Genomic DNA, 18714 nt, shown 5'->3' on the forward strand with positions numbered 1-18714 from the left:
TTTTTTTTTTTTTTTTTTTTTTTTTTTTTTTGAGATGGAGTCTGGCTCTGTCGCCCAGGCTGGAGTGCAGAGGCGTGATCTCGGCTCACTGCAAGTGCCGCCTTCTGGGTTCACGCCATTCTCCTGCCTCAGCCTCCCAAGCAGCTGGGACTACAGGTGCCCACCACCACGACCCGTTAATTTTTTGAAGTTTTAGTAGAGATGGGGTTTCACCATGTTAGCCAGGATGGTCTCGATCTCCTGACCTCGTGATCCGCCCGCCTCGGCCTCCCAAAGTGCTGGGATTACAGGCATGAGCCACTGCGCCCGGCCTTCTGATCTTTTTCAATGTTAAATCTGTCTTCTGTAACTCCACACCTTTTCCATCCCTCCAAAAAAAAAAAAAACCTAAAGTCTTCAGCATGCACAGGTATGAGATCATTTTCATCTGATTCCCAGTGAAGCATATAGACTTTCAGAGATGGGGCTTTATTTGATGTGAGATAAATGAATATCCTGAAATGTGTCTTTTGCTTTACAAATGTGTGGAAGTTTTCCAGTTTGGGTAAAACCCCACATGAAGTGATCTTCAAACCCAAAGGAGAAGCCACATTGCATCAGTTCTAAACAGGATTTTTTGGAAAATGTTAGCAGCATAGCGAATGAGTTACTTGAAACAGAATGCATTGGTTTTTTTTTTTTTTCAGATTAGTCAGCGTTTTGGTTGTAGTGCATGATTATGTGTAAGATGCTAGCGAAGCTCTTGGGAAGCAAAAGAACAGATACCGCTTATCAACTTCTGTCATTGGAGTAAGACCCCAGAATAGGAATGTATATTTGTTTAGTTCTTAAGAAACTCTTCAAGGACTTATGGAAGAATTTCACATTTCCATAACCAAGTTGAGAAACTTTGACATATGATTTTATCCTTCGTAACCTAGAGTTATATTCATAGGATGGGTTAGGGGATATTTTCAGAGGATGTAAATTACTAAGGAATTATTTCATATTTTGAAGTTTTGAGAGTTACTTTTAGTTTTTTGAAATAGAAATATTTTCAGGGGCCATTAAGCTAAAGTTTCTCATTTAATGCTTTAGGAAATGAGGTCTAAGGAATGTTCACTGGTTGAGCCCAGTTCACCCAGCTAGGTAGTGAGGAAGTTTCTACTTGAATTCAAATATCCTTTCAATTGGTAAGGCTCATGAAATGCTTATCTATTAGCATTTAGTTCATGTCTAAATAACACTAACTTTTAAAAAATGGTAACTATTATGTTATGTTGGAAAATTTGGAAAATTATGCCATTGGTATAGATCATCGAGTATTCAGAAAAAATACTTTAATTTTGAAAAAAATTCAAACTAGAAATATATTTATTCATCTTTTTCTGATTATAATGCATGATCATTTTAATTTGATTTAAATAATTCAGGAACATATAAAGAAGAATGAAATATCATCTAAAATCTTACATTCAAAGAATAGCAATATTAGTACTTTGGTACATATTGTTTCAGATATCCATATGAAATTTTACATAAGTGGGCTGGGTGCGGTGGCTCATGCCTGCAATCCCAGTATTTTGGGAGGTCAGGAGTTCAAGACCAGCCTGGCCAACATGGTAAAATCCCGTCTCTACAAAAATTAGCTGGGCCTTGGTGGTGCACGCCTATAATCCCAGCTACTCTGGAGGCTAAGGAAGGAGAATTGCTTGAGCCTGGAGGCAGAGGTTGCGGTGAGCTGAGATGGCACCACTGTACTCCATCCTGGGTCACAGAGTGAGATTCTGTATCAAAAAAAAAAAAAAAAAAAATACATATGTGGGATCACATATTTATATTTTAAGCATCTTCTTTTTGTTTTTTCTCTTTTAGAAGCTTACCGCCATTCCCACGAATAAAGGGCAATGTAATTTTTTATGGTGTCCCAAGAACATCATTGAATAATATACTAGAATTTATTCTGTCAATGTAACATTTAAGTTGTTTGTAATTTTTTACAAGACACATAAAATGAACATCCTTATTCAGGTATTTTAGACAGCTCTTTTCTTGAAATGAATCCCTAGTATTGGAATTAATGAATCTAAGGGTATACATACACATCATATATTTTACACATATTTACAGAGATATTAATAGTACATTTAATGTTGATTTACCCACGTTTTTACCAGCAGTGTGTTTTATCATGTTTTTATTCTTCGCCAATCTACATGAAAAAATGTATCACTTTGATTTTCATATAGCTGGTTAATATTTCCTTACCAAATTTCTTTTGTGAATTTTTTACGTGGGAGTATTTTTTTAAAAGTGTGAAAACAATATATTAGATATATTGCATAATATGTATACAGCATATGATATTAATAAACATGATATTAATATATAAACATACATAAAATAGCCATATTTATATACGCCGTATATAAATATATACACATTTATGTACTTTCTCTTTAGAAAATGAAATCCAATTCAATGTGTCCACTCATTAAGGTAACTAAAGACACTAAATTGGTTTCATCTATGAGGTTGTTAGTAGCACCTGTCCAGCAGTCGAAGCTCTGCCACTAATGAGGCAATGTGATTGGAGGCTTGTGTTCGCATTCTTTCTAGATCTAAATTTTCTAACTTATTAGATGAGGAGGAAATTATAAGAAATTATTTATAAGGACCCTTCCAGGTCTAAAATTTTTTAATGTGTTTGCATTTTATTAAGGTTTTCTAATACTGCTGAAGCTCTGAAAAACATTAAACTTCTTAATAGCAAGACATGAAAAATTGTAACTCAGCAGTCTAATTTGATCAGTTAAACAACACTGTACTTAATTTTGTTTTTTATTTCAAGCAAACCAAGTCATTTTAATTGTATGGCTTATATTTCCTGGGTATTTGAAATCATAGGATTCATTTCCTGATGACTAAATCTCCTGTTGCATTGTAATTTTCAGTATAGGAAGCTGAGCTGAAGTACTATCTTCTTCCCTGATATTCCATCTAATAGTACAGACCCTTGACCTTTGCCAACTCTCAAGGTCTTAAACATAGCAAGAATACCATTTTCTTCATAAAATGTAATAAAGACAACTAAAAATTTTCTTTGATCCCCTTTGGCCTCTAATGAGTCAATAGTTACAGTGAAATTGAAGCTTTAGTTTGTCTGAAAGATTGTGCAAGGGTGGAAGGGCAGCAGCTCAGCATCTGTGCTGTAGTGGACACCTGCCCTTTCTCTTCACATCTCTCTTCAGCACAGGAAGTTTAGGCTAGTGAGTAAAACTTCCCAAACCTGACTCCATTGCTTTCTAAGTATATTGGCACGTGACTTAGGCCAATCTCAGTTTCCTCATCTCTAAAATTGGAATAAAAATCCCTTCCTCATGGGGATGTTGCCAGGGACAACAGGTGTTAATAATTGCTTACATTTGTCCAGTGCTGTGTGCCAGGGGCTGCGGTCAGGGCTTTGGCATGGTTCTCACAACCTTGCACACTTGAGACTTGATGCTTAATGAATGTTACTTTAATTTTCACAACCATCTTGCAGGGGTGAAAACAAAGGAAACATTTTATTCCAATTGTGTAAGGGTTTCCCCTTCTGAGGAATATAAAGTGGATGTGAGGAGGTTCCTGGCTGGGCCTTGCTTGCAAACCACCTGAGTCCCTGACTCCTGGAAGCCCTGGAGCCAATGCATGGGACTTTACCAGGACAAAATTGCAAATAGCCACATGAGTACTCTTCTGATTTTGACGAAAGCAGCCAGTGATTTCTGAAAAACAAACAAGTTAAATCCATGATCGTCAGGGGCCGACCAAATATCCTAGGTAATCGCTGACAACATCCTCATCCTCTATTCAATGGTCTCTGCAAACCAATTCCTTTTCCCTGTTCTATATCACGTTTTTCTTCCTGGGCCCTTTCCTTCTTCACTGACCACCTTCTCAACACTCACACTTCTCCTTAAGCAACAGATGCAGACTACAGGCTGATTTTATGTGTGAATTTTTTCTTTTAAATATTTCGTTGTTAACTTTTAAAGGTTGGGAGTTTCAAATAAAATAGAATCCAAATTTCTGATTTTGAAATTTCTAGCTTTTCTTGAAAAATTGGTAGCCACAACAGCCCTGGGCTCATCTTGCCCACATAACTGCAGTTGGTCAGTGGCCGCCTTAGGTGAACTGCCTGCTGCTGCCCCATTACCCCCAGCGCTTTCTCTCTTATTTACCCAGCTTTACTTTTCATTACCTCCCTAGCCCCTGCAGACATACTTGCGCGTGATCTGTGCCCCGTGCAGCAACTTTCACTTGCTTGCTTTCTTCTGACGTCTCTCCTTCCTTCCCCCCTTCCAGGAGCCAGCTCTGTGTTTACATCTTCCTTTCTACTCCTGGCTTCTGTCTCTACAGTGACGTGAGCAGAGCAGGGAAGGAAGAAATGCTGGGTCCTACCAGCAGGGGGTGGGAGAGTCCTGAGAAGAAAAGGGAAGGAGCTTCTTTGTAGGAAGACGCGGCACCCTTTTCCTACCTGTAATTACTGCGGATGCCTGCCAGACAACCCCGTTATTTACTACCTCTTCCTCCCTCTCACTTCCTGCAGGGCTCATTGGGATGATGGAGGGTGTTAGAACGGAAAGGCCTTCATCCAGGTCCATACAGCGGTGCGCCTAAGCACCTGCAGGCTCTGCATTGGAATCACCTAAGGAGTTACGGAGTATGCCGCTTCCTGGGCATCTTCTCTGGCAATTTGATTCAGTAGAACTGGAATCAGACCTGGGAACATGTAGCTTTTAGAAGCGAGCCGCGTCTTCTGAGGAGCAGTTCCCCAGAAAGGCATTTGGAAGCCAATCCAAGCTTCCCTTTAAATGTGGGAAAACTGAGATCCAGACAAAAGGCAAGATTTTCTAAAAGACTCATTCTGCAAAATAGTGTTTAAGTCTAGGATCGAGATATCCACTTCCTGGGAACATTCATTAGACGTGCCAGAGGGTATTTGTTTTTCAGTACAATATCCAGTCTAGGCCAGTTTTCATTTCAACCAAAACTACAGAGAATTTTAATGTTGGAAGTTTCATATTTTTTTAAAAAATCCAGATTTTTAAGAAATGGCCTCCCTGAGCCTGGATTCCCACATAACACTACTTAAGTTAGTAAACGCAGTCATCTGAGTGCTTGAGTCAGTAGTTGGTTCTGAAATAGGACAACTTCATGGATGTACATAATTACAAGTATAACAAGAACAAAACGAAAGGCTTATTAACATTAAAGAGGTTTCTTCCTCACATATTTCCTTGTATTCTGTTGCCTATTTGAGTTTTTGTTTGGTTTTGTTTTTTTTTTTTTTAGATGAAGTTTTGTTCTTGTTGCCCAAGCTGGAATGCAGTGGTGCCATCTCGGCTCACCACAATCCCCACCTCCCGGGTTCAAGCGATTCTCCTGCTTCAGCCTCCCAAGTAGCTGGGATTACAGGCATGCACCACCACGCCCGGCTAATTTTTGTATTTTTAGTAGAGACGGGGTTTCTCCATGTCAGTCAGGCTGGTCTTGACCTCCCGAGCTGAGGTGATCCTCCCGCCTCGGCCTCCCAAAATGCTGGGATTACAGGCGTGAGCCACCGCGCCCGGCCTATTTGAATTCTTTAAAAGCCTTGATAATTGTTTTTGTTTTTTTTCCTACTGAGTGACCTCTATTCAAATTCATTCCATAGGTTGAGGCTCTGAACAGCAGGCCATTTTCTAATCATGTTTTGCCATAGTTAGAAGGTAGATAGCCGCCATGATTGCTGGATTAAAACACCAAGGTCTGTGAACATTGCAGCTATTGTTTTTTCAGAATTCCACAGAGAACCCAGAAAAGGATATTAATTTTAAGTGAATAAGTACAATTTTACTCACAGTCTGGGGAATATTATAAGATTGCAAGTATAGCTAATTTCAAGAATTTTATGAGCTTTCGTAGAATACATACTCAAGGGTAAAGCCTCAAAAAAGTTGCATGCACGTAATTAAACAGCAAATAAGCCACAACAGAGAGCAGTGGTACAATCTGCAAATCTGTCCTTAAAATTTGCATTGAATGCTGTCCTTACAATTCAGTGGGATACAGGTTTTTTGCTGCCTCTGCTTTTGGGTTTCTGTATAGTCAAGGGTGAGTCACAAAACAGTTTTGATCATTGATAGGAGGGACTTTTGAAGGGGATGAGAAGCCTAGAAAGTAAAATCTTGGAAACCGATGAAATGCCCTTGTGTTTTATTAGCTAGCACTTTTTATAATTCATAATAAAGTCAGCTCGGAAGGTCACTTCTTGAACACAGCTATGAATATTGTAATGTGTGAGTTCTCAAATTGTTTATAAGCAGACTGGGTGAGGATTTTTAATAAATACTTGGCCAAGAGAACTATTCTGATAGATACGTATGGGAATCGTGCAATAAAATTGGAATTGGATTCCTCTCTTTTCCCCTTCTCTTTCCTCACCCAAAGGCAGCAAGTTCCAACTACATTGAAACTGTGGTTACTATATTCTTGTTTTCTTTTGCATTTGATATTTTAGAAAATGTGAGGGTATTACTGAGCTATTTACATACCTTATTTCTAACTCAGCTGAAGGATTTTGTCACCTTTATTCCTGGCACCTCTATTTTTGCTATCATATATATATATATATATATATATACATACACACATATTCTTAAAGTTTCTCTGTGGTGAATACAAGGTTCCCACGGATAAAATTCTCAACTGAATGACTTTCTTTTTCAGCTCAAAAATTGAGGTGTAATTATTGAACACAATACCGACTAGGTTCATGTAGGCAGGGCAATGGGAAAACGTCAGCGAGAGACACAAGTTAAAAGCAGAAAGCCCATAGGCTTCCTGAAATAATTTTCTCCATGTCACATTCTGGACAGACAAGTGTTAGATCAAAAGGACAAGATGCAGGTTAGTAATATTTGCAGAAACAGCATTAAAGTTAGAGTCAATAGTATATTGTGATGATGCACATCTATAATTCACATCCCTTTATTCGTGCTAGTTTTTGGAGAAAGTTCACTTCGTAAAATAATGCGATTCACATCAATAAAACTGAACTAATATACAACATTGCTGATGTACAGATATTCTTCTACTTGATTTATGAAACAAGGTGACTAGGATAAAGCAGTTTGGCCCAAGTTCAGTTTTTAGCCATTGCAACTTCGTTTTTCAAGCTGTGATTTGGGCTCTGTGCTGTTGCTTACGTTTATCTTCCTTAGTTATGAAGTTAATTATGACAAGCTGATTGTGGTCTTTAGCACTGATGAGTGGCCTTTGAAAGATTTGTTGGCAATTTTGCTTGATATCTCTTTTTGTTTGAACATGCATTTTAAAAATGTGAAAGCCAACTAGTCAGTTTCAGTTTATTTTATAGTAATTTTGTGCAGTCGTTTCCCATCTTTTATATGAAAATATATTACGGACTTTTCTTTCCTAATGGTAAAAAGAGATGACAATGCAACTTTTACAATGGCATCATTTGAAAGTAGGTAAGCATATCAACATAAGTAACTTAACCATATTACCCTGAGTAACATCGATACTCATTACAGAAAGCATTTTTTTTGTTTTTAGCAACTGTAAGTAGACACACTGTCAACACCTAACTGTCATTCAACATGTGTGACTCAATAAATTTTTGAGGGGAGGTGGAGTATGGTATTCAGATTTTCAAGAAACACTAATGCTACCACATAAAATTCTTCTATCGTGTTGTAGGATCCAGAGATTTTTTATTTTTCCCACTTTAACTAAAACAAGTATTTAAAGATATAAGAAGAAAATCTTTTGAATGAACTATTTTTCTTGTGTATTCTTAAGGAAACACCCATCTTTCTGACCATAAATGTACCTTAATTTTTCTAAATCCTCAAGATAATAATGCAAATAGTTGCTTGCCTGTAACTAAGACTAGCCCTTTGGTAGAATGCTGTATATCAGAGTATAGTACGTATGGGCTTGATGCATCATAGTTTGCTTATACATGTTAGAATGATACGATAAACTAATTCATTGTCCTGCATTGATATCCCAATATTGTTCTCCTTCCAATGGTCAGTGACAAAAGATAGCTAAGAGAAAAGTAGGTGTGCATGTGAAATTATTTTAAAGTGGTTCAGGAAAATTGGTGTGAGTTATTATTATTATTTTCCTCCAATGGGTTGTTCCAAGAGACTCTATCTGCGTCGACAATTTCTGAGTCTCTTTGAGGCTCAAAGTCATGGGCTGGTTACCCTACTTCACTTGATTTGAGGCCCTAGTCACAGAAATTCTCAGCTACCGTAAGGATTAGTGCTCTTCTAAGATGCCAGGCATTTGTGTCCGTGGTTTTCTGTTACAAATGGAAGTGCTTTAATATTTCCTGGTTTGTGGGCCAAGTTATATTTCCTTATGAGTAAAGAACAAACCTACATACATATAACAATGTTTTAAAAGATAGGTTGATGGGGTACATTAAACAATCAGTTTTCATAGACAGACCTTGGATTGAGGTACCCAGATGCAATTTGAAATCAAATAACAATTTAATTTTGCTTTTCATATTTTGCATTCCTGAAATGTCACCACAGACTGTATTTTATTTGAAACATATACAAGCAGAGATATTACTATGCATAGTAGTTCTTTAATTGCAGCATATTTCATTAGGTTGCACACATTAATTCCACTCTATTGGAAAAAAAAAGAAAACTGGAAGTAACCACATGGTAGTTAACTTCGTATGAATTTTCATGAGTCAATATACACGTTGGTTTGATGCTATTAGATGAGTGATCCTCGGAATTTCATAATTCGAGGACTCATATGACCAAATGTGTAATTACAGAGTTGTCAAGTTTAACCACTCTGAAGAATTTGTTTTAGTGCATCTGCTTATTTAAACTTTAATCTAAATTCAGATTATTTGATGTTAGCCACTGACAATGATGTCATTCACCACCATTTTCTATGTTACCTCAACTTTCTTCTATTCTTGATAGTAGTTTCACAGTCTCCTATCTATTGGTCAGGTCATACATATTTTTTTAATCAGTGATCATATATTGAGGGATGACAAATGCTGTTGTTGAAGCTCAGGATACAATAGTGAAGGAGAAAAGAAGCCTGCCTTCACAGGGCTTGTATTCAAAGTGGGTAAAGGGGAGACAGAAATTATGATGGCAAACACATGGTTAATTGATGATAGTTTTATTTTTATTTATTTAAGACACAGTTTCACTCTCACCTAGGCTGGAGTGCACTGGCACGATCTTGGCTCACTGGAACCTCTGCCACCTCCCAGGTTCAAGCAATTCTCGTGCCTCAGTCTCCCCAGTAGCGGGGATTACAGGCGCCTGCCACCACGCCCAGCTAATTTTTGTATTATTAGTAGAGATGGGGTTTCACCAGGTTGACCAGGCTGGTCTCAAACTCCTGACCTCACGTGATCCACCTGCCTCTGCCTCCCAAAGTACTGGGATTACATGCATGAGCCACTGCATCTGGCCGGATAATAGGATAGTGGCAAGTCCTGCAAAGAAAGTTAAACAGGCTGAAAATGAGATATTGACTTGATAGGAAGATCAACTTTGGGTATGATGATTCAGAAGGCTCTTTGAGGAGCACACATTTACCTGACACCAGCCTGGGGAAAGTCTGGGAGGAGGAGTTCCAGGCCAAGAGAAACGCAAGTACTGGGGCCCTGAGACGGGCCCTGGCTTGGAGGTTTGTTTTAAGGATCAGAAAGAAAGCCAGTGGCTGGATCACATAAATAAGTTTGGAAAGAGATGAAGCTCAACAGATAGGTGAGGATCAGGCTATTTCAGGCTATATTTCTTCTTTATTGTGCCTCATTGGCTTTGTTTTAAATAATTGTTTCACATTACCAATATAGCTTCCTTATAAATTATACTCTTCAAAATCTTGACTTTTCTACTCTATCACCCAATACAATTATCACACTAAATTATGTAATACTAATTTCTTCTCCACTTAAGTTATATCATGGATTCTTAAATTATATCAATATTTGTTTTGAATTCTTACTATATTCCATTTAGATGCAAACACTCCCACCCCTCCCCAGAACTGAGACGTCCTTTCATGAAGTTTTCTTCCTCCTACCTGTTATTTTATATCTCTGAGTAGGAAGAACCAAATGATGTTGGTGATTATTTTCCTGTGGCACTGAATTATCTGCATAATCAGTTGAATTTGCTTTTAGCTGTCCTGCTTTCCAAGGGCCTTATCCTGTTAAACATTCACCTTCTCAAATTCTTTTTTATTTCCTGCTTCTCTTCCTAAACTCCAAAGACTTCTTATGATCTCTTACCAATTTTTGCCTTTCTCATTAACTTAATATTACCTGTAGGTTTAATTAACCTGTTATTCCTCTGGCCTAGATCGTTAATGAAGATGTTAAGTGAGACTTGGCAAATATATTCCCACATGGAATATATTTTGTCATTTAAATTCTACTTTGCTTTGGGATCCTCAATTCCATTTTCAACAAAATATCTCTCCCTTGATCTGAATTTGGCTTGGAAACTAGAATTTGTGAATCCTTAGTTTCTATTAAAAAAAGATTGGGTGCGTAATGAATAAATGTAAAGATTTATTGCTTTCCTCATTTCTGACAAGGACATTTTACATTGTATTTTGAGGAAGATTTTAACTAATCACTTCATAAACTTGCTATTTTTCATTTTTTGGAAAACAGGACTCCAATGTCATTGTGCAGCAAGCTTGAAGCTATGTTATGGTAATTTGACTTCTGGAGGTACTTAGGTAATCATTTCAGGAGAACATTTTTCTTAACTGAGCTCAGGTCCTATAAATCACTTCTATTTATTACTGTTGCTTTCACTAAGTTCTATGATTTGGAGATTTTTGTTTTTTAACTTCTTTGTTTAGACACTTGTTCAAATATATCCAGAAATAAAAACAATGTGGATTCATTGCTGGCTATTTTCAGTTTGTTACTAAAGAGAGAGTTATATTGGGATACTCTTTCTGTTCCTTTTCTATCTCAGACCTTAATTCCTTCCATCCTGTCACAGGGTCCTAGCCCAACCATGCAAAATTTACAGAAGGAGTGCCTGAAACTGCTTTTGCCACCCCAAAGTGACCACTTAACTGCTTCCTACAACAGAGGCAAGAGAGACAAAGAGAGGAACTGTAAAGGGAAGGAGACATTTCTTGGAAAGAGGTGTGGGCACTTGTGGAGGGGCAAGGAAGGTGCCTGTCACCTTGGTCCCTTCAGTAAGTCTTCAGAGAGTGACTCGGGTCTCCTGCAGTCTCTTAGGCACAGAGCGTTCAAGACCCACTCCCACTTCCAAAGAATATAAGAAGAGAAAACATGGCTAGGGGTAGGAGAAAGGAGAGGAACTGCTTAGGAATGGCCTATGCTTCCGAATTCTGCTGAAGGAAACGATGTGTGTTCTCTGTACTCTTTGTGGGAGAAACTTTCCCAAAGGAGACCTCCTAGAAAGCAGAACAGCTACAGGAGAAAGAGAGTGGAGATGCCTGTGAGATGAAGACTGAGGGACATTCTTAGTTGCAGTCAGTAGACACATTGGCTTCCCTCATGGGATCTGCAGTTGAGAAGTCCTCATAATGGCAGAGGGCGCAGGAGAAAATCTTAGAACAGTCAGGCATGAAACATCTTCCGTGACCAAAGGACTCCATGGCCAGGTTGCATCAGTACTAGTCACGTGAGTTCTTTTGTAACCTGTACCTGTTATACCTTCTCTGCTTCCTTGCTGCAATCCTGGAAGCATCAGAAACCAGGGCAACAGAGCTGGGAATCGAGGAAGGGGAGAAATGTAAAACAATAAACTGATATATGAAGGACCATGACTGTCCTCTAGGACCAGGGATTGTAGGCTTGAAGCAGGGTTGAGGGAGGAGAGATGTAATCATTTAACTTTAAATGAACTGTGGAGTTGTTTAAATTAATATCTTGGAGTGAACATTTTAATTATTGAACAAGAGCATCTTTGTTAACTAAAAGTCACTTAAAGACTTTTCTTATCTGAGAGTGATTAGAAAAGTTACAGAGTTGGGCCAGATTCTCCTTAAACGGCAGAAAATAGCCATCCCCACAAGAACGTTCTTGAATAGGAGTAGTGGCCAAGACTAGTTTCTTTTCACCTTATACCTGTGTAATTCCATCCTTTCAACTTAACACTTAACTTTTTGCTTTTAGAGATTATTAAGAATGTAAAGTCAGTGATGAGACTTTCTTTCAGTGAAACAGCTTGGAATCTCCTTGGACTCGGTATACTCAGTTTTATTTGAGATTTGCTTTTCTCTCTTGTAGTTTTGGAAATGAAGCCCAAATTTGGCTGCAAAGAAATTTAGTAAGAAATGTAAACATCAAGAGAAGGTGACAGGATGATGAAGCATCTGAGATCCTTGCCAACTGAGGAACAGATATAGGGGCAAGGGGCATATTTAGCTTGTAAAATAAAAGATGTAAAGAGAATTTGGTGCCAATCTTCATATATTGTGGAAGAAAGACTCTATTTAATTCTGTATGTCTTCATCAAATCAAACCAGAAGCATTCTAGGAAGGGAGATTATACACTAACCTAAATTACAACTTTAACATGTTCAGAGCTGTTTTTAAACACTGGAGCTGGGTGTTCCTGTGAGAGTGAGCTGCTATCTCCAGATGTTTGCAAGCAGACAAAGACTGACTGGTTCAATGCAAGAGATGCTGGTGCAGACGCTTGCACTGGGGAGAATCTTGGATTTCATAACCTGAGGATTTCTTGCCAGTGCAGAGATTCTAGGTGTTGATAGGGTGTCCTCGAAGAGGCACTGGCCAGGAACCTCGGACTATCATACCTCTGATATTAGCATTGTAATTTGCAGATTAGGCAGCTATGCTCATAGAAATAGTACTAGTGGTAATATATTTGTTCACCTGAGGCCAATGTGGCCTCTGCTCATACTGCAATTGTATAGCCATATTTTGCTTTCCTTTCTGATTGTGGTAGCAGATGCAAATGTCAATTAAAAAATAAAGTCATGGTGACATCAGACTTTGACTGGGTGCTACCAAAAACACCTGTGCATCTATGACATATGAAGCCTTACATCAGTGTTAGCATTGGTTTCACTTTAAAGATTTATTATTTTTTCAAACTTACAACTGTATCCAAAATAACTAAAGGTTTGAAATGGATTTTCTGCACCTTAAGTATAGAATAAATGAGTTGATCTTTTATTATCATAAATGAAGAAAGAAAAAAAGCACAGGGGTTCACCTCAGCTAATGCTCCACAAATATACCTTCTGAGAGGAGTTGTGTTTGAAGACATGGTTGCATTTTGAGGGCTTAGTCTTCAAATTAAGACTCAAATAATCTTCTGTTTCTGGTATTTACAACAGGCGTGTATCTGTCCGCATAGAGACACTGCCTTCTGTCTGGTGGCAGAAATAGGATTTATAAGATTCATTTACTCATCCATAAGTATTTCCAAACATGCTTTTATTTTCACGATATCAAAGGACAAATCTCCTCATCTTACACTCCTGTCTAGCTACTGCCCTATTTCTGTTCTCTGCTTTACAACAAAACTTTCCAAGAATGTTGTTCCCGACCCTAGTATCACAAGTTGATTGCTGTTTACTATTTCAGTGTAGTGCTTAGACCTACAAGGCCATGCAGCTCTTGTCCTGGAAGAAGCAAACCTTAGTGTAAATCTTGGATTTGAAGTTAACAATTGAGGCAGGCTTGAAATGGGTTGGAAGAAGGCTGAAGATAAAGTACCCAGGTGAGCTGTGTGGCCTTGTAAGTCTAAGCACTAAACTGAAATACTAAACAGCAATCAGCTCCTGACACTAGCGTCAGGAACACAGAAGCCAATCAAAGATTTAGCAGAAAAGAGGCGACATTACAGAGTTCCTGTGAGATAACAAACTTGCAGATATCTAAGAGTGCTATTGGAGACCTTGAATACCTATTCATAACTTATGGACCTTATGTCTGAATCTGGTTTTGAAAAAACCCTTCTTTTTCAACAGCTTTTCTTCTTTGCAGAGGTCTAAATGAATTACTATGCAAAGGGAAAAATACATTTCTATACACAGTATTTTATAAATTCTAAACATATATATAATATTTTCCCCACTTATAGTTATTAATTTTGTTTTACTGTGGTTAGAAGTCTATGCATATATTGAGCTTTAAAGAATCTTTGAAATAAATTATTGATGATCTGGAATTTTTTCACACCAGAGCCAACTAGAACTATACTCCTGCAGTTTTATGGAAGTAAATTGTGTCTGTATATTATAAGTCTATTAAGAGAATTGTGAGATCCTGCTATTAATAGCTGTGAATAGAATGATTTAGCAATATGGTGGTCAGTTTTCAATGGCCCTTAGGTTATTAGATACCAATAAGATGCATTCACTTTTCCATGACACATCAGACATTTGCTGAAAAGGGAGCAAAATGCAATAAACTAAGGGCCACATGCATGCAGGTGATAAATCAAGTAAATCTTATGCATTGCCTTAGACACTGGCATTGAAGTTGTGGCATACAGTGTTTACTGAATGCATTCCCTGGTTGTATTCAACACTTTCCAGGCACTATACAGTAATATCGGTGCAGCTTTGGATCTCTTTGAGGTATAGAAATAGTACCTAAGGAATGTCATAGGTAATACCTTTGATAGAGAAGAGTCCCTCCCCAGGCCCTAATTTACACAACCAGCACAAACTAAAGGTTTCAAAAATCCACAACTACTACCAATGCTTCGAGAAGCAGAGTTCCTGAAACAGATTCTGCTCCTCTGCTCTGGACTTGAGCCAGGGAACCCTGCATGTGTTGATTCCCTTGGCTGTGAGTATCATTCCACTAAGTGTCCAATTACCTGATAGGCAAACTGTGAAGTGTCCAGAGTTCTAGGAAAGCAGAAACATCAAAATGTTGTGAACAATTTAGCTTTAAAAACAGAGTCTTGAATTTTGTAACCAAACAGAAAATCTAGGGGACAAAATCCATTTTAATTTCAGCACATGCATAAAATTATGCATTTATGATTTTGTACTTTGGTTCTTATAAAAAATTACAAACGAAAGAAGAAGTACCATATTCTTTTCAGGTTTTAGGGCCTCTAAGTAAGGGTCTTTAGCTGACTTTGTTCTTCACTGAAATGGAAGAACCCCCCCCCGCCAAAAGGGCGCAAATGGTCCATGCTGTGTGCTGGCCTAGCAGTGTCTTTGTGACCCAGAAGGTAATTAGTCTGAGCCCAAAAGGATGACTGGATTCCCCTTATCTGTGTGTGAGTTTGCAGCAAGGGAAATGTTATTAACGGTCATAAAATTATCTGATCCCTTTTTAACCCCAGCCTTAGCATTTGTCTGTCTGACCTCCTGTCGAAGTTATTCCCACAGGCTGACCAATGTGCTGGGGGAGAATGAATTCATCTTTATTGGTTTGAAATTTATTACCCGTTAATTTCCTTGATCAAAGGGAATAAAAGATCAAAGAAAGGGTAGCCCATTACATGAAGATACAAATCATTATTACTTCTTTAATATTTTTGACGTTAACATTAATCACTATGAATTATGGTAGTGTTCCTTTCAATGTAATATGCAACTTCAAACACATTTCATTTTAACACCACCTTATTGCTTGCCGCGTTATTTAAGCAAGTTTTCTTTTAGCACAGTTTTTTCCTCATTTGCAACCAAAAGGAGGGGGAAGTAGCATCACGTTCGTATCTCTGGAGGTTGTGATCACACAGCTGTGTACCTGTATCTCCTTCTGCAGCAAAATACTTAATATTTAATAGACGTGACTGAACTATGTTCTTTCTTCAATGAACTACATTGACTTGAAAGGTATATAAATATTCAGGGTGTGTGGAATCAAAGACAAATTTGATATTTTGGGGGGAAACTTAGAACCATGAATTATAATATGATTGGGTACTTGATTCAAACATGTGTGGGAAAAGATAGAGAGATGCCTTTGATGTGTCTATAAAGATGTACATTTCCTAGCCAAATGACTGTTTTCCAAGACAGTTTTGAGGGGTTTTTTTAGAGCTAAGTATGAAAAGATTCAGTTATAGAAATACTTTTTGGAAGATGGTTGGAAGCAATTTGTTATCCTTTCTACTTTTATCTCTGGTTATTTACAACAAATAGGAATTTTTTTTTCAGTAGGTCAATTGTTTATTCAGATTCATCCTTATTTTGAATATTAACCTATATGGTCAGGTATGACCTTGTAACAAAATAGATGATTGAAAGCTAAAGAGATTTTAGGGATTATCTTGTTTACCTCACTTTCCAGATGGGATGCTTAGACCCAGCAGGGATAAAGGACTTGTCCAAGGACTTCCAGTTGGCCAGTGACACCGCAGTCTGTGGAAAGATACATTCCTGACTTCTAATTTATTGATCTCCAAAATAAATTTGTTCTGTGGCTAAATTGCTTCTATGTGATTCTGATTACTATTTTTTAAATAATTGAAGTTACCTGTTCATTTGCTTAACCTTAAAACAAGAGGTCTTTATCCAATATCTAGTTTAGCTCAACAATAGTTTATGAAGCACCTACCGTGTGATAAGCCCTATGACAGGTGCTGGAAGTAACAAAATGATTGAAAAGACGGCTTTTTATTTCAAAGTTTTGTAAGGTAGACAGACTTGCATAAAGATAAAATTATAGTATAAAGTGTAAATGCTAAAATCAACATGTAATTTGCAGATACAGTCAAAGAAAGGAATGTTTATTTCTGTCGGGGAAAGACCAAAAACTGTTTCAAGGAGAAGGTAATTTATATCTGTGTGGGGTGTTGAAGAGAAAATAGATGTTTCATTGGCAAGAAAGAGCATTTAAGGTGAAAACATAAAATTGGGTGTGCAAATATACAGAGATGTGAAAAAGTGCATCACGTTTGGGATACCTAATTGTGTGGGAGACCTGGGAATGATGGGGCAAGTGTTGAGAGACAGAACTGAAGAGGAAAGTGGTGGACAAATTTTACATAGTCTAGCTAAAGATATTGGCAGAGGGAAGGCAGTGAAGGGTTTATGCAGATGTAAAGCATTATCTGATTTGAGTTTTGGAAATACTGCTCTAAGCTGAGCGTGGTGGCTCATGCCTGTAATCCCAGCACTTTGGGAGGCCAAGGCATGATCTGAGGCAGGCAGATCATGAGGTCAAGTGATCGAGACCATCCTGGCCAACATAGTGAAACCTCGTCTCTACTAAAAACACAAAAATTAGCTGGGTATGGTGGCGTACGCCTGTAGTCCCAGCTACTTGGAAGGCTGAGGCAGGAGAATCTCTTGAACCCTGGAGGTTGAGGTTGCAGTGAGCCGAGACTGCACTCCAGTCTGGTGACAGAGCGAGACTATCTCAAATAAAAAAGAAAGAGAGAGAGAGAGAAAGAAAGAAAGAAAAGAGAGAGAGAGAGAGAGAGAAAGAAAGAGAGAGAGAGAGAGAGAGAAAGGGAGAAAGAAAGAGAGAGAAAGAAAGACTGTTGAAGAGGGTTCTTTAGAAAAGGCAGGCATGAGACTGGCAGACAGAAGACATAGACTATCTGATCGGCCCAGTCAAGAGTGGCAAGTGCCTGCACTGTGACTAAGTAAGATGGTCTATTAGAGAGAATTTGGCAGATCGAGGAGCTATTTAGGAGAGGAACAAAGAAAAAAGACTGTCAGGGAGATTGAAGTATCAAGTATGATGACTTCAGGGTCTTGACTTATATGAATGGTGTGAAGATGAAAAGTGACTTTGGAGAGGAAAAAAATGGTAAGAACACAATGTGTTCAGTTTTCAAAATGTTAAGTTTAGGTTACAACATGCATCTATGTGGTTGGTCACTGTGTCCAGAAATCAATGAAATATGCAGCTCCAGTGTTCAGATGAGAAATATGGGTTGGCAATCTAGGTTAAGAACCCATCAGGGTGTACAGTGTTATTTCAGACCATGAGAGATTGTGGCTATCTGAGATCACATAGAGAGTTAGCAGAAAAAAATGACACAGGTGGATCACTGAGTGACACCAATATATCTTAGGCACATAAAGGAAGAGCCACTAGTGGAGAAGCCTGTTAAGGAATGGAGAAACAGTGGGGTTCGTATTTCAGAGGACAAGAGTGTAATGTTTCAACAGGTGGTCACTAGAGTCAGAAGCCTCAAGCCACAGTAAGATGAGTTCTGAAAAGTATCCATTTGGTTTCTCTATTAGTAAAATATAAGTGACTTCAACAGGAGCAGTTTTCGGAATGCTTGTGCAGACACTTACTGCAGCAGCAAGAGAGAAGTTAGGCAAAACCAAGTATGGACAACTCTTCCATCTTAAAGAGATGGCGTCCAGAGAAAATGGAGGGAGCAAGGAATGGGTTTGGGGAGGGAGTGTAGATTTGAACACTTTCAGAGGCTAACGGGGAAGAGGACACTAGAATGGAGAGACTTGACCTAGAGATGAGGGGGCATAATTAAAGGATAAAGTTCTGGGATGAAATGTGATCAACAGCACAGATGCAAGGCTACATTTGACAAGGAAGAAGAAATGAAGGATACCATGGGTATGGACCTGTTTGGTGGGGAAGAAGAGAGATGGGGTTTCCTCCAAAACTGTATTATTCTGAATCTAAATTCTGGACTTATTAGCTATCTATGTGTACTGGGACAAGTTTTATTATCTCTCTGTTCTTCAGTTTCCTTATCTGTAAAATCATGACAT

Source organism: Rhinopithecus bieti, unplaced genomic scaffold, assembly GCF_001698545.2.
Source record: "Rhinopithecus bieti isolate Rb0 unplaced genomic scaffold, ASM169854v2 scaffold_30732, whole genome shotgun sequence".
NCBI lineage: Eukaryota > Metazoa > Chordata > Mammalia > Primates > Cercopithecidae > Rhinopithecus > Rhinopithecus bieti.